Source organism: Anastrepha obliqua, chromosome 4 (assembly GCF_027943255.1).
Source record: "Anastrepha obliqua isolate idAnaObli1 chromosome 4, idAnaObli1_1.0, whole genome shotgun sequence".
In the NCBI taxonomy this organism is placed as follows: domain Eukaryota; kingdom Metazoa; phylum Arthropoda; class Insecta; order Diptera; family Tephritidae; genus Anastrepha; species Anastrepha obliqua.
Window position 1 is genome coordinate 114728861 of NC_072895.1, and position 14190 is coordinate 114743050.

Sequence of the window (14190 nt, forward strand, 5' to 3'; positions counted from 1 at the left end):
TAAGTTAATAAAAAAATATAATGTAACTAACATTTTTTTAAATCCGCTTAAAATGTAATTATTGTAATACAAAAATTTAAAAAAATATTTCGAATAAAATTTTAATATTCAAGTAAAAAAAATTATTCTGAGTGATGGAAGTCTTTATTTTGAACTTCCTATGTGATGAGAAAATATTTTGAAGAAAAACATGTTCTTAAAATGGAAATATTATAATATAACAAAAAAAAAAAGAAATTATATAGAAATCAAAATTCCAGAAAATTTTAAACTTTCAACATTTTGGAATTTTTGCATAGCTTTAGAACGTAATTTATTTACCCTTACATACAATTTGCAATTTTTATAAACATTCATATTACCCTTTATTGCGATTAATCATTTTGCAAACACTTCTCACTAAAACGTATTTGTTAATTTCCACTGTAACAGTAGCAAGTGACATACAAAAAAAAATCAAAAAACAAAAAAAAAAAAACAAAAAACGAAAAATGAAAAAAAGGTACTCGTACAAAGCAAAATGATTAAAATTTTGTCAACAACTCGCTCTATAAATTAGCTCACAGTTAAGACGAATGTTTACTTGGAAGCAGGAATTACTTTTAATTATTTAAAACAGGAACAAAGGAACAACAAAACTCATATTTTCCGAAGGTTGTAGAACTTTGAACTCTATTCTAAATGAGTGAGCCACAAAACTTGTGGTCAGATGACGCATGAAATTTTACGTCTCCTATGCAATGTCAAAATACATCGAGTAGGGGAAAAAACAAAAACAAAAAAAATGACATGAGGGAACGACATATTGTGGAAAGGTATTTTAGTTAAGGGGACGAAATTCACAAAGTTTAAAATTTTGTATTTTTTGTCTCACATTTTCTGAGCTTGAAAAACAATAAACTGCAAATATAGGTATTAAAATTTTTTCCTCAGTCTCATTTAGTGGAGTTTATTTTTTCGGAAAAGTATTTTTTTTTAGAAAAGCATTCAGTTTCATTAAGGCAATATGAGGCGATTTGGAGCCTCTAGGTCAGTATACGGCATATGTCGTCGCCAGTGTTTCCTAGCGAGTTGCATTTGAATTAAATTATTAATTAATTATTAAAATTAATTTAGACATTTCGAAGGCGAGTATGGATAACAAAATTTCAAAAATCTTTATTAGCTCGAAGAATTCCTCACAATCTTATAAGTAATGCTCGATTTTTTTTATATGGAGAAAAAAACCCAACACCCTAGCAGGAAAAGTTGTCAAAAATCAACGTAATTTTTGAACTACTTGAAACTCGCACTTTGCTATAACAAAATTCAATGTACTACAAAACCGCATACTCGAAACTTTTCCAGAAGTTCTGATTAAAAGGTTTGAAATTTTGTTGGAAATTTGCGGAATTTTTTAAATTTTGGACAAAGTTAGAAACTTTGCGTTATATAGTTTTTGTTCTAGTATAAATTACAGTTTTATAAGAGAATTGAAATTTAAAAATAAACAAAGAAATATTCAAAACTTGTCAATATGTGGTGCACACTTTTAACTTTTGATGCTGACATTACATAGCCGCATTTTAATGAAGAAATTCTTTAAATTTCCACAAATTTCTTTAGATTTTCCACAAAATTTTCATATTTTTTGTGTTTTGCTGGCCATTTGCATTTCGTGATTGAAATTGTGATTTCAAAAACATTGTTTACCACTTTTTGATTTATGAAGTGTTAACCGACCGCGACGTTGTCGGAAGTTGCATGTTTACAAAAATCTCATAAAGTCATAAAAACATAATTTTAATGCACATTGCATTGTGTGCGTAACCAATATGAATAATAATGATCTGTTATTAATCGAAGTTGGCGCATCCTCAATTGAAAAAGTCATGCTGCAATTCGATTATCAAATGAATTTGTGGCTGACCTCGCACTCCTGACAATACAACATTGCACTTGTGAGGAAAGACAAAACGAAATGGCAAGGAAAAAATTAAAAAAGCCATACATCAAAAAGCAAACAGTAAACTCATACATATGCAAACGGAAAATTTAAAATGATAAGAAAATAATATTATATAAAAATATATTTTTGTTATTGTAGTTAGTTGACGAAGAAAGAGGAAGAAATTAATGGGAGAAAAGACCAACAAGCAATGAACTGGAAAAAAATATACTTAATTAAATCATATCAGACTTAGATTAATATTGTAAAATTCATCAAACCTATTTTAAACAGGAAAAAATTTCATTATAAAGAAATTCTAGTTCATTTGTAGATTTCAGCGATTTGGGGCTTTGCTAAGGTTTAGCCGACAATAACATTTATAAGCACCATTGTTGTTCTTAAGTCTCGTAAGGAAAAAATAATATTTGTGTTAGTAAATTTACAAAACGTTCGGTCAAGAATAGTTATAACCCTTTTGGTAACTAAAAAATAAAATTAATAGAACTGTTTGCAAATAGTCAAGCCTGAGTCATTAGATAGCCATTTGAATGATCTTATTGAATAACCCAAAGTTATAATTAAAGAAAAAATGTTAGAAAATATTGAATGGTGTTTGTTCATAGCATTTCTCCAAAGAAACCGACAGATGATTTACTCTTTAGCTTTAGTACCTCCAGAATTCACCTTTAATTATTCCTATTAGGGTAAATGCTATAAAAATTACATTGTGATATGCGAAAGAGGATTAATTTGAGGGGCTACAATCCTCACAACGCTCTTTGATCTACACTCATGCTTGCAAAGCAATTCCAATGGATTTAAGGAAAACGCGTAACTTTCATCTAAATATATCGAAATAAAAGGTATTTAAAATAATTCTCTTTTTTCCATAGACAATTTAAATTTTATTCACATTAATTTTATGTCGGAGCTGAAGTATGTAGTAAGCACCCCGATGTCTTCGGAAAAATTCATTGTCATCACCAACATTTAGAAGGTGCGTTAGAAGAGGCAAAGTCAAATACGCCAGAAGCTTTGCAATGCGACTGGATCTTCGAGTGAAACCGATGAGTTCAGTCTTCTCTCTGAGAGAGATTGATCGATTCTATCGCGGCCCAAAACATGGTAAAATAACTATATAGCTAGACTCTATTATAAAAACCTTTATCAAGCTGTCACTCGATCAGAAATTAGATAACAAAGCAATCACGCTGGGATATGCCGAACGTATGCTTTCAATGATCAGTTGTCCTAATATTGACTTTAATTATTATCTTCATTGTCCTCAACTGATGTATTTGTAGGGTTCAGTGTAATAAGGAGGTAAAGGGGGAAAAATAATTTTAAGAGTTATTCAGTGTGGAAAATTATGGTACATATAGAGTGAAAAAGTGAAATTTCTGCTTTTCTTTGTAATATTGTTGTAAAGTTTGTTTAATATGTTAAGATAAAACATACATAAGAAAAGTATTTAAAAAGTTATAAATATTTTTTTTTTGATAAACTAAACATTTTTTTTTAATTTTTGGGATAAAATTTACTTAAAAAAATGTTTTAAGAAAGTTAGTAATAATAGAGTATTTTTTGTTAAAATTTTTGCTAATTTAATCAAAATTATAGTTTTTTGGTACTTTTTGATATACACATATTTGAAACAAATTTTATAATTTTTGAGATTTATTCAATATTGCAAATTTAAAATTTTAAAAATTTGTGTTTTACGTTTTGATTCAAAATTATGAGGAAAACAATGTTTTTGGCCATTTCGGGAAAGCAAAGTAACAGATTTTTTTTATTATATGAAGGAAGGCCAAAAACCTTCGAAGACGCTGAATTGGAGGCATTGCTCAATAAGGATCCATGTCAAAAGCAAGAAGAGCTTGCTTCAGTATTAGGAGTTACCCGCCAATCCATTTCCAAGCGATTACATGCTTTGGGAATGATTCAGAAACAGGGGACTTGGGTTCCTTATGAGTTAAAACCAAGGGATGTTGAACGTCGTTTTTTCGCCGGTGAACAACTGCTCCAGCGGCAAAAAAGGAAGAGGTTTCTTCATCGCATCGTGACGGTTGATGAAAAATGGATTCATTACAGCAATCCAATGAAAAGAAGTCATGCTTCTACTTCGTTGTCTCGGCCGAATATTCACGCTGCGAAAGTTATGCTATGCATTTGGTGGGACCAAGTTGGTGTTATTTATTATGAACTATTAAAACCAAACTAAACCATCACTGGGGACCGGTATCGACTTCAATTGCTGCGATTGAGGGGAGCTCTGCGCGAGAATCGGCCGCATGACATGAAAAGGGGATTCTACAGCATGATAACGCTCGGTCTTACGTTAAAACCTACTTGGAAACACTGAAATGGGAAATCCTACCCCACCTGTTTCGATCGATGGCACAAGGTCTAACTGACCAGCAGTTCCATTCATATGAAGACATCAAAAAATGGCTTGATCCGTGGATAGCCTCAAAAGATGAACAGTTTCACCGCGACGGTATACGAGATCTACCAGAAAGATAGGAAAAAGTAGTAGCCAGCGATGGGCAATACTTTCAATGGTTCACATGTAACCATTTTTTCAGAATAAAGTTGTATTTTCATCAAAAAAACAGTGAGAACTTAGTTGCGCATCTAATAGTTTATACGATTTTCAGTAATCTCTGCAAGTTTCACAAAGGGGCTCCCAAAACTTCTCGAATTATCAAATAGATACAGCAAATTAGAGAGAAGTACTGCGTTAACAAAACTCTAGCATACAACTTTATGTGCTTGTTGAGGTGCTAAATGCATTTTATTGATTTATCGATTACCTTCATTAGATAGGCAGTTTTTTTTCAATTTTTCAATTTTTCAGAAGAACTAACGGCAATGTTCAAAATACTTGGATCACTCGACTTGGACTCACTCGTATTAAAAATCATATATTTTAATGTTGCTGCCTTTTCTTCTTATTTTAACTTTTTTTATAAATTTATAAACATTTCCCATCCTTAACTAGTTTTTGTTTTTCTTTTCCCCATTAAATTAATTTGTCTGCCATTGCGACAGTTCAAGTTTTTCCAATTGACCCCTGTCAATTTCGTTCACATGTTAATTGTGCATGAGGGCACGCTATCGCTCGTCAATATAAACGAAATCATGAAAACATTTCAGAATTGAATTAAAAATATTTTAAAAAGGTCACTTATTTGTATAAACAAGTTGATTTTTGTAAATTATTAAGAAAATATAATTAATAAAGGCGAAGTGACAACAATGCATTTAAAAATGTGTACACGTAATTAAGAGTGTTTTTAAAAATTGCAACAACAAACACGCATAACTAATTGGAATATTGAACTGATATGCAAATGTCTGTATATGATGTGTATGCATGTGTGTGTGTGCTTTGTACTAAATGAATGAGCACTCTTCCTACAAAAACGACCGTGATCGGTTAAGGAGTTGGGGTTAAGGAATAAATTAAAAGAAAATAACGTACGTCACTTAATGAGTAATCACGCACCTTTGCTATTGAAAAGAAAACTTATTAAATTTTTTTTATTACATTTTTTATTTTGTTTGAAGTTGAAGACAAATTAAGATTGCAGGCTTGGAGAATCAGCTATTCAATGTGCTTGAGGTAAAAGGCCTCTCTATGGTAATGCAATTGTTAGTTAAGGACAACTTATATATAATATTATACATAAATTCGCTTCCATTAGTAGTTTACTCAAAAAAATTTAATTTTGAAACTGCCGACGCGACCGGATACTTTAGGTGATGCCTTTACTTTTCTTCACCTTCACTAGTGCTGCGATTGCATTCTATTCTAATCACAAAGGCACTAGAGTGTTATGATCAGGTGATTTTCATAAACCGAAGACGAAAAAAGTTCTATGGACATTCTATATACTAGGTTGTTCAATAAGTTTAGTAGCTAATAGATAAGAAAAAATACAATTTCGAGTCTGAAATTTACTTTACTATTCATCAGTATAGTCTTCCTGAACATCAATACGCTTGTTTCAACGAGATTCTAATTCATAAATTCCACCTGCGAAGTTAAAGCCTGGAAGGGCTGACAAATACACTTCCCCAGATATGACCTCATAATTTGATGAAAAACATTTTTTTTATGTGTGGAAATAGATAAAAGTTGCTATGAGTCAAATGTGGTATCATGGACTTTTAAGCACACACCACATAAAGCCAAATACCTCACTTCAATTCTACTTGTATTTGGAAGTATTTTTAAAGGAACCAATTTTCTTATGATGAGTTCTAAATTTTCTTGAAATCTCCTTTCCCATAATTTAACACAACCTTTCACCTGTGGAGCTCAGTTGCAGTATTAAATTTCTATGCAAATACCTCATAATCTCGCCAGTCTACATAGAGGCTACCATCCAATTGAAGATAACATCCACATAAAGACTGATTAGGCTAGACGAGTAGGTAAAATACTTTTCCTCTATCAGTCCCCCGAAACTCAAAATAAATTAAATATATTTTCCTTACTCGCAACTTTACTCCACTCAAAAGGTAGAAGAGCGCAAGTGTGAGGTATTTGGTGATAGATTAGATTCTGAAATAAAAAATGTATGTTTGGCTGGAGTTGGCCAACCTAAAGATAGAAGAGAGCGAGTGTCAGGTATTTAGTGTCAGAGTAGATTCTATCGGTGATCAGATCATTTAAAAGGTGGTCGTAACAGAGTGTAAAGTATATGTTAGCTTTGGATGCAAATCTCTTTCAATATTTATTATGCTACTAATTAAGTTCAGGAAAATTGTATGGTCACTGTTCGCTGTAGGCTACATAGTTTCTCTTTGACTTGTTTCAATAGGAAATTATAGCGCAAATAACAGTTCAACCAAGTGAGAGTTCAAAATGTTAAGCGAGCCCAGTTCATTTTAATTTGGAGCATTTATACTTAAATGCTTCCCAAAAGTATAATTTTGATGGCTTGAATATTAATTTATTTTGTTACAAAAACTAGAAAAAAAAATTTGGTAGATGGAAAAGGCAAAAAACAAAAACAAAAAATTATGTTTTGAAAAGTAGTTTATGTTTAAAAAACAAATAAAAAAGAAAAATTATGGGCCTACAAAAAACAAGCAAAGGATTTACAAAAAACAAAAAAAACAAAAAAAATTATTGTATTTTGAAAAGTAATTTACGTTTAAAAAAAAAAATAAAAAAATATGGGCGAAAAATGAAAAACATGCATGAAAAAACTTCAAAAGCAGTAAACGCTTTATTGTGTATTTAAAATACGATAATTACAAATGACATTTTGAAAGCTTATAATTTGTATAACACTATTCATAAAAAATCTACGTTTTTATAGAAATTCATTTTAAGGAATTTTAGAAATTTTTCACTTAATTACCTTTTGTTAAATTTTTAAGCACCTTGAAATCATAAATAATAGATGTCAGTGATAATCATCTCACTTCAGTTCATTTAGCTTAAAAGCACTTGGTTGGGAATTGATCGAAAATATAATTTTTGGAAATTGAAAAGCAATTTATTTTATTTTTTTAAAACGTGTTTGTATATGTAAGACTTACACTTTTAGAGCACAACAACACGTATGAAACTACATATTTAAAAATCAAGTTTTAAGTCTAACATAAAAGAAAAAACTGCGAAATTTAAACAAACACATTAAAAAAAAAATAATAAAATAAAAAAAAAATAAAAGAAAAAAAAAATAAATAAAAATAAAATAAAATAAAATGAAATAAAATAAAGTGAAATAAAAAATAAAGTAAATTTAGTCATTCGAAAAAAGAAAAACAACACAAACCACAATTTATATAAATAAAAAAATTAAAAAATAAACAACAAAAGTATCTAAGCAATTTTTTTTACTATATTATGTATTTTAAATATGTTTTAAATAATTACAAGTGGCATTTTGAAAACGCTGATATGTCAAATTTAACAGAAAGTGAGCCTCACTCTCGCAACTAAACCAATAGAAGCACACTAATAAAAGACTTAAGCAACGAACTTGATTTGCAGTACCGACAAAGTGAAGTAAAACGCAAAGTAACGCCTGTGTGAAAGCAAAGTTGTTAGGATTATGAGCTAATTGTTATGAAAAAATTACATAAATTTATAATTAATAAATAAATATAATGTACACAAAAAAAAATTACAAAAATTCAATATGACGTGGCATAAAACTTATAGTTTCTACGCAATAGCCAATATTACAGTATTAATGTTAAATACAATAGCCAATATTATTAATAAGTATTAATACTAAATACCATTTATTATTACACTACTAAATCCGTATTCATCTATATTTAACCATTTAATCCCTTTTAAGTACCAACTCGATTAATTTCGTTTATTTTCAGAAGCAAATCAAACTTAAAACATTTTGCACCTTCAAGGCCGTTCAATAACTAACTTAAGTAAATGCTTTAACTACACAGCTTACACATCACATACACATACATAATTTGTGCTTGTGAACCGCATTTACTTTCTATAGAACGGTAACGACCCCCAATTAATCAAATCAACAACACTTAGGCACAATTTAGAGCCAATTAAGCAGCGAATTATGTTTGGAACACCTACACGCGTTCGCTGTTTAAGACTTTTTTTCGTCAAAGCGTCGAAATATTATATTAATTTATTCATACTGAATATGGGAAACTAAATGCGTGTAATTCTTTTATTCTTTTCAGTTTCAGCGAGTTTCAGAGTTCAGTTGAGATTTTTTGATTTTTTACACACTTTTTGTTCTGGTGTTGTTATCTGGCTAGTAGATTGTTTTTTTGCCACTGTTGTGTCGAAATAATAAATTTTTGCTAAAATTGCTGCCTACATATTTTGATTTCTCAAAATGCAGAGCAACTGTTTTTGAGTTGAAGTAAATTAAACCAAAATTTGCATTTTTTATGAACTCTAAATAAGTTTTTTTAGTTGATTGAAAAAAAAAAATCTTTAAAATAGAATTCTCATAGTTGTCGAATGTATATTAAAAAAAAAACATTTTTTTAATTTACGTACTCTGACTGTAACTAAACAAATATTATTATAAAATATTAGTGACTCTGTCATTTGATATCAATATTATTATGTTCAAGTGATTCTAAACATTAAACAATTAGCTGTATGAATATGTTTTCATGCTCAGTGAGCCTTAATTACTTTATATCAATCATCAATTTTCTCATACTTTTCTATGTATTTTCTGTGTATTTTGTCCCTCTTAGATTCCATATAAAACATTAATTTGGATAGCCAAGCATTACAAAATATGATTTTTCGTGCAAAAACTTCTGTATTTGTTAAAATAAAATTCCTTATTATTATTATAAAAAAAGGTGTACTTTCTCATCCTCGTGAGTGGCTAACTTTTATTATTTATATTTACCGTTGTCTGAACTTTTCTGCCTTTCCACTTTATCTCACGTTTTACTATCTTTGTCAATCTTCTTCTTCTTAATTGACGCGATAACCGCTTACGCGATTTTGGCCGCGTTTAACAAAGCGCGCCAGTCGTGTCTTTCTCGTGCTAACCGGCGCCAATTGGACACACCAAGTGAAGCCAAGTTCTTTTCCACATGATTTTTCCAACGCAAAGGTGGCCTTCCTCTTCCTCTGCTACCAACAGCTGGTACCGCATCAAATACTTTCAGAGCCGGAGCATTTGTATCCATTCGGACGACATGACCCAGCCAACGTAACCGCTGGATCTTTATTCGCTGCGCAATGTCTGTGTCGTCGTAAAGCTCATACAGCTCAACGTTCCATCGCCTGCGATATTCGCCGTTGCCAACGTGCTAGCTGGCACTAATGAAAATATTGATGTTAGGATCACAAAACCTAATCAACGACAACAAGTACGGGCTTATGTTACTCTCGCTATTGAAAGCGCAGAAAAGCTGCCTAAGCAAACTAATATCAAAATCGGATGGGTTAGTGCAAGGATGAGAGCTAGCACATCTCTGAAGCGCTGCTACCGGTGCTTTGGTGTCGGACACCTTCAATCAAACTGTAAAGGACCAGACAGAAGTGGAATATGCATATACCTTATCCGATGTGGAGAAGCTGGGCATAAAATGAAAGAGTGCACCAAAGAGCCCAAATGCTGCCTATGCACTGATGCTAAACGCAGCGAGACAAAGCATATGCCAGGCTCGGGCAAATGCCCGATGACAAAAGAACATGCCAAGACAAGATAAAATATGATTATACTTCAAGCAAATATGCACAGAAGTAAAAACGCAGACCTGCTAATGGAGCAGATGGTCTTAGAAAAAGGAGTTCAAGCAGTATTGATAAGCGAACAATACGCTCAATCCGAGAAAGCTTGGATCGAAGACGAGGCGGGAACTGCCGCTATCTGGCTGCCTAGGGGCACAAATTTCGTAATAACCGCGAAAGGATCAGGCGATGGTTTCGTCTACGTTCAAAACAGCCAATTCACAATGATAAGCTGTTATCTTACACCGAACGACAATATAGTTGAATTCACCCGGAAACTGGAAAGTATTGAAGACAAAGCCCTTAGTTTAGAGGGACGGCTAATAATAGCGGGAGACTTCAACTCAAAAGCAACCGAATAGGGCTCGGCGACAACGAACTCAAGAGGTAGACGAGTGCTGGACATGGCAGCCAGACTAGGTTTAGTGGTACTCAACACAGGAACGACTACGTACCGAAAGCCAGGTTGTGAAGGCACAACACCCGACATAACCCTAGCATCGGAAAGCATAGTCACCTTTACTAAAGACTGGAGAGTCCTGGAAGATTACAATGGGAGTGACCATCAATACATCACGTTTTGCATTGAAATGGAAAACCAAAGAGTACGTGAAAATCGAAATAAAAGTACACGCAAATGGAACATTAACAAACTAAACCCAGCGACGCTCCTTGCAACTATTGACGAAAATAAAACGACGATCTGTACGAATAGTACAGCAAAAACACTAGTCAAGACAACAATGCAATGCATTAAGATAGGTTGCAACGCATCTATGCCTCTAATAGATAAGAACAAAAAAAGAAATGCTGTATACTGGTGGACACATGAGATCGCAGAACTTAGAAATATGTGCATCCATAAGCGTAGAAAGTATACTAGAGCCAGAAGATTGGGCCCGGCGATAACAGAATCCGAAGAATATAAAAAGAGCAGAAAAGAATTGAGGAAAGCTATAAACCAAAGCAAAAAAGACAAATGGGAAGAGCTACGAAACGATCTTAACAATAACCCATGGGGGTTGGGCTACAAAATCGTTATGAAAAAGCTAGGGGCCAAATCCCCTGCTGCTGATATGGAAACCGAAACGGTAAGCAAAATAGTCGACACACTCTTCCCAACACACTGTGCCGAGAGGGAGGAACTCGAGTACGAAACAACGGAACCTGTCCCATTCACAGAAGAAGAACTTATGGATGCTGCAAAAGCAATGAAATGCAATAAAGCGCCAGGACCTGATGGCATAGTTGCAGAAATATTGAAACTATTGGCAATCGAACGACCTTTTTTGCTGCTAAACATGTACAACGCATGCCTAAAAGAAGGACTTTTTCCAGAAATATGGAAAAAACAAAAACTAGTACTAATCAGTAAGGGAAAGGGAGACCCAACATTAGCGTCTGCTTATAGACCGTTATGTATGCTGGATAGCGCAGGAAAACTCTTTGAGAAATTGATAAAGCATAGGCTTAGCGAAGCCGTAGAGAACAGCGGCGGCCTCTCCGACAGGCAGCATGGTTTCAGAAGTGGCAGATCTACCTTAGGAGCCATCCAAGATGTAATAACTAGCGTAGAACATGCCCAGGCAGGTAATCGATACTCCAAACGTTTAGTATTACTAGCCACACTGGATATCAGAAATGCTTTCAACAGTTTAAGTTGGGGCGACGTAATTAAAGCCTTAAAGGTAAAATTCAAGACCCCGAGTAATCTATTGAAGATTATTCGCAGCTATCTAAGCAATCGCGTGCTCTTATACGAAACGCGAGAAGGGTGTAAGACCAAACAAAAAACAGCAGGTGCGGCCCAAGGATCAATACTCGGACCTGAACTTTGGAATATAAGCTACGATGAAATCCTTCGAATAGAGAAGCCCGAGGATGTGCATTTGGTGGGATACGCAGATGACATTGCGGCTGTAATAATCGCCCGGAACACTGACGAAGCCAAAAGAAAGTTAAATCAGGTGATGATCCGAGTTCAGACATGGCTAGAAGACCATGGATTAAAGCTGGCCACAGAGAAAACAGAGTTAATCCTTCTAACGAACAGACGTATCCCATTAGAAGTAGACATACAGGTACTCGATGCCACTTTATCGACAAAAAGAGTGGTCAAGTACTTAGGAGTGCAATTAGACACAAGGCTAACCTACTGGGCGCATATAAACCATGCTGCCACAAGAGCTGCCAAAGTAAGTGGCATGTTAAGTAAGCTCATGGCAAACCTTGGAGGTCCAACGCAGAAAAAGCGAAAACTTTTAATGGACACGACGAACTCGATTCTCTTATACGGATGCGAAATATGGGCAGATTCGCTAAGGGTGCAATGCCGGCGGAAAACTCTGCAATCTGTGCAACGCACCTGCGCTCTCAGAGTGGCTTCGTCATATAGAACAGTATCTGAAGCAGCGGTGTTAGTTATCAGCGGAACCATCCCTATAGATATTCTAGCACAAGAGCGCAAACGGAGATGGGAGGCAAAAAACACAGGAACCCCAGTACTACGCCTCTCCGATATTAGAGTCCAAACACTTACACTTTGGCAAGCAAGATGGAACTCTGAACGGTATGGTAGATGGACAGCGAGACTAATACCCGATCTAAAAAAGTGGGTAGAAAGAAAGCACGGTGAGGTTAACTATTACCTCACACAGTTTTTGTCCGGACATGGGTCCTTTCGCAAGTATTTGTGGCGAATGGGTAAAGTGAGCCAACCAAACTGCATATATGGAGATACTGAGTATGATGATGCGGAGCACACCTTCTTTGAATGCGAGAGGTGGAACGTAGAGAGAACAGGTCTACAACGAGCTATTGGTGTATTTACACCTGAAGAAATTATCGACAAAATGATGATAGACGAAGAAAAATGGAATGCCGTCACAAATTTTGTAGAGGATATTATCCGAAAAAAGAAGCGAGAAATGGAAAGTCATGCTGAAGAGCATTGAGCATAGGTTTCTCAAAACAGGCGACCCTGGACGCAGGGTGAGTAAGTAAGTGTCCTTCTTAGGACGCCGTCTTGGCCCTCTACCTCGAAGCAATGCGGAAGCAGTCCCGGGGTGGAGGGAAAACTCCAAGAGAAGAGGGGGGATATTTTTAGTGGATTCACCACACACGTAGTAGCGACGGTTACTATATGGTGCGAAGGCATTTTTAATCCAACCTCACCGCCAAAAAAAAAAAAAAAAAAAAAAAAAAAAAAAAAAAAAAAAACGTGCAAAGGTCCAAAAGTCCTGTGCCGAATCTATTTTTGTCAATCACGAAACTCAAATTCATGCGTGCGTACCTATCAAAATATTATCTAGTCAACCATCTTCATTACCACCTTCATCTTCAACTGCGTCTTCTTCTACTTGATTGCCATCATCGCGCGCATTATTACAGTGAACCTTTTTCATTTTTGCATAAAATACGTTTTCTGTTAATTGGTCGTCCTATATCAGTTTCTCCACCATTTTTGGTACTGTTGATTCAATTTTTCAAAATCATTGCTTTATAGCCTTTTACCTTAAAATTGTTTTAAATACATTTTTATTATTATCAATTTTTTTTTAATACATTTTTTTACTAAATAAAAAAAATTTTTGTGTGACGTAAATCTTTATTTTGACCTCTACGCTGTTTATTTGTTTAAAACTGCAGCTGCCTAGTTCACAAGTGTCAATCCGATAGAATGATTATTTTGCGCCACCTTGTAAGTACCATTCTAAAAATAAGAAGAAGCATTAATATAAAAAAATATATATATTTTTTATCATATCCTCGAGGGCATTTCAGAAATGAAGACGTTGCGCATGAAAATTGAATTCAGGAATTTGAATGAGTTTTGACAATTTTTTTCCGTCTTTTTAATTTGCATTAATTTTTTTATAAAGTTTATAACAAGGACCACATAAATTGCATTTTCAAAGTTTGTACAAAAATTAAAAGAAATCAACAAAATTCTATCAAAATTACAGATCTTTCCATCATGTTTTTTTATTAGAATTTGCAGAAAAACTTTTGGTATACAGTTGCATAGCCAATTAAATTT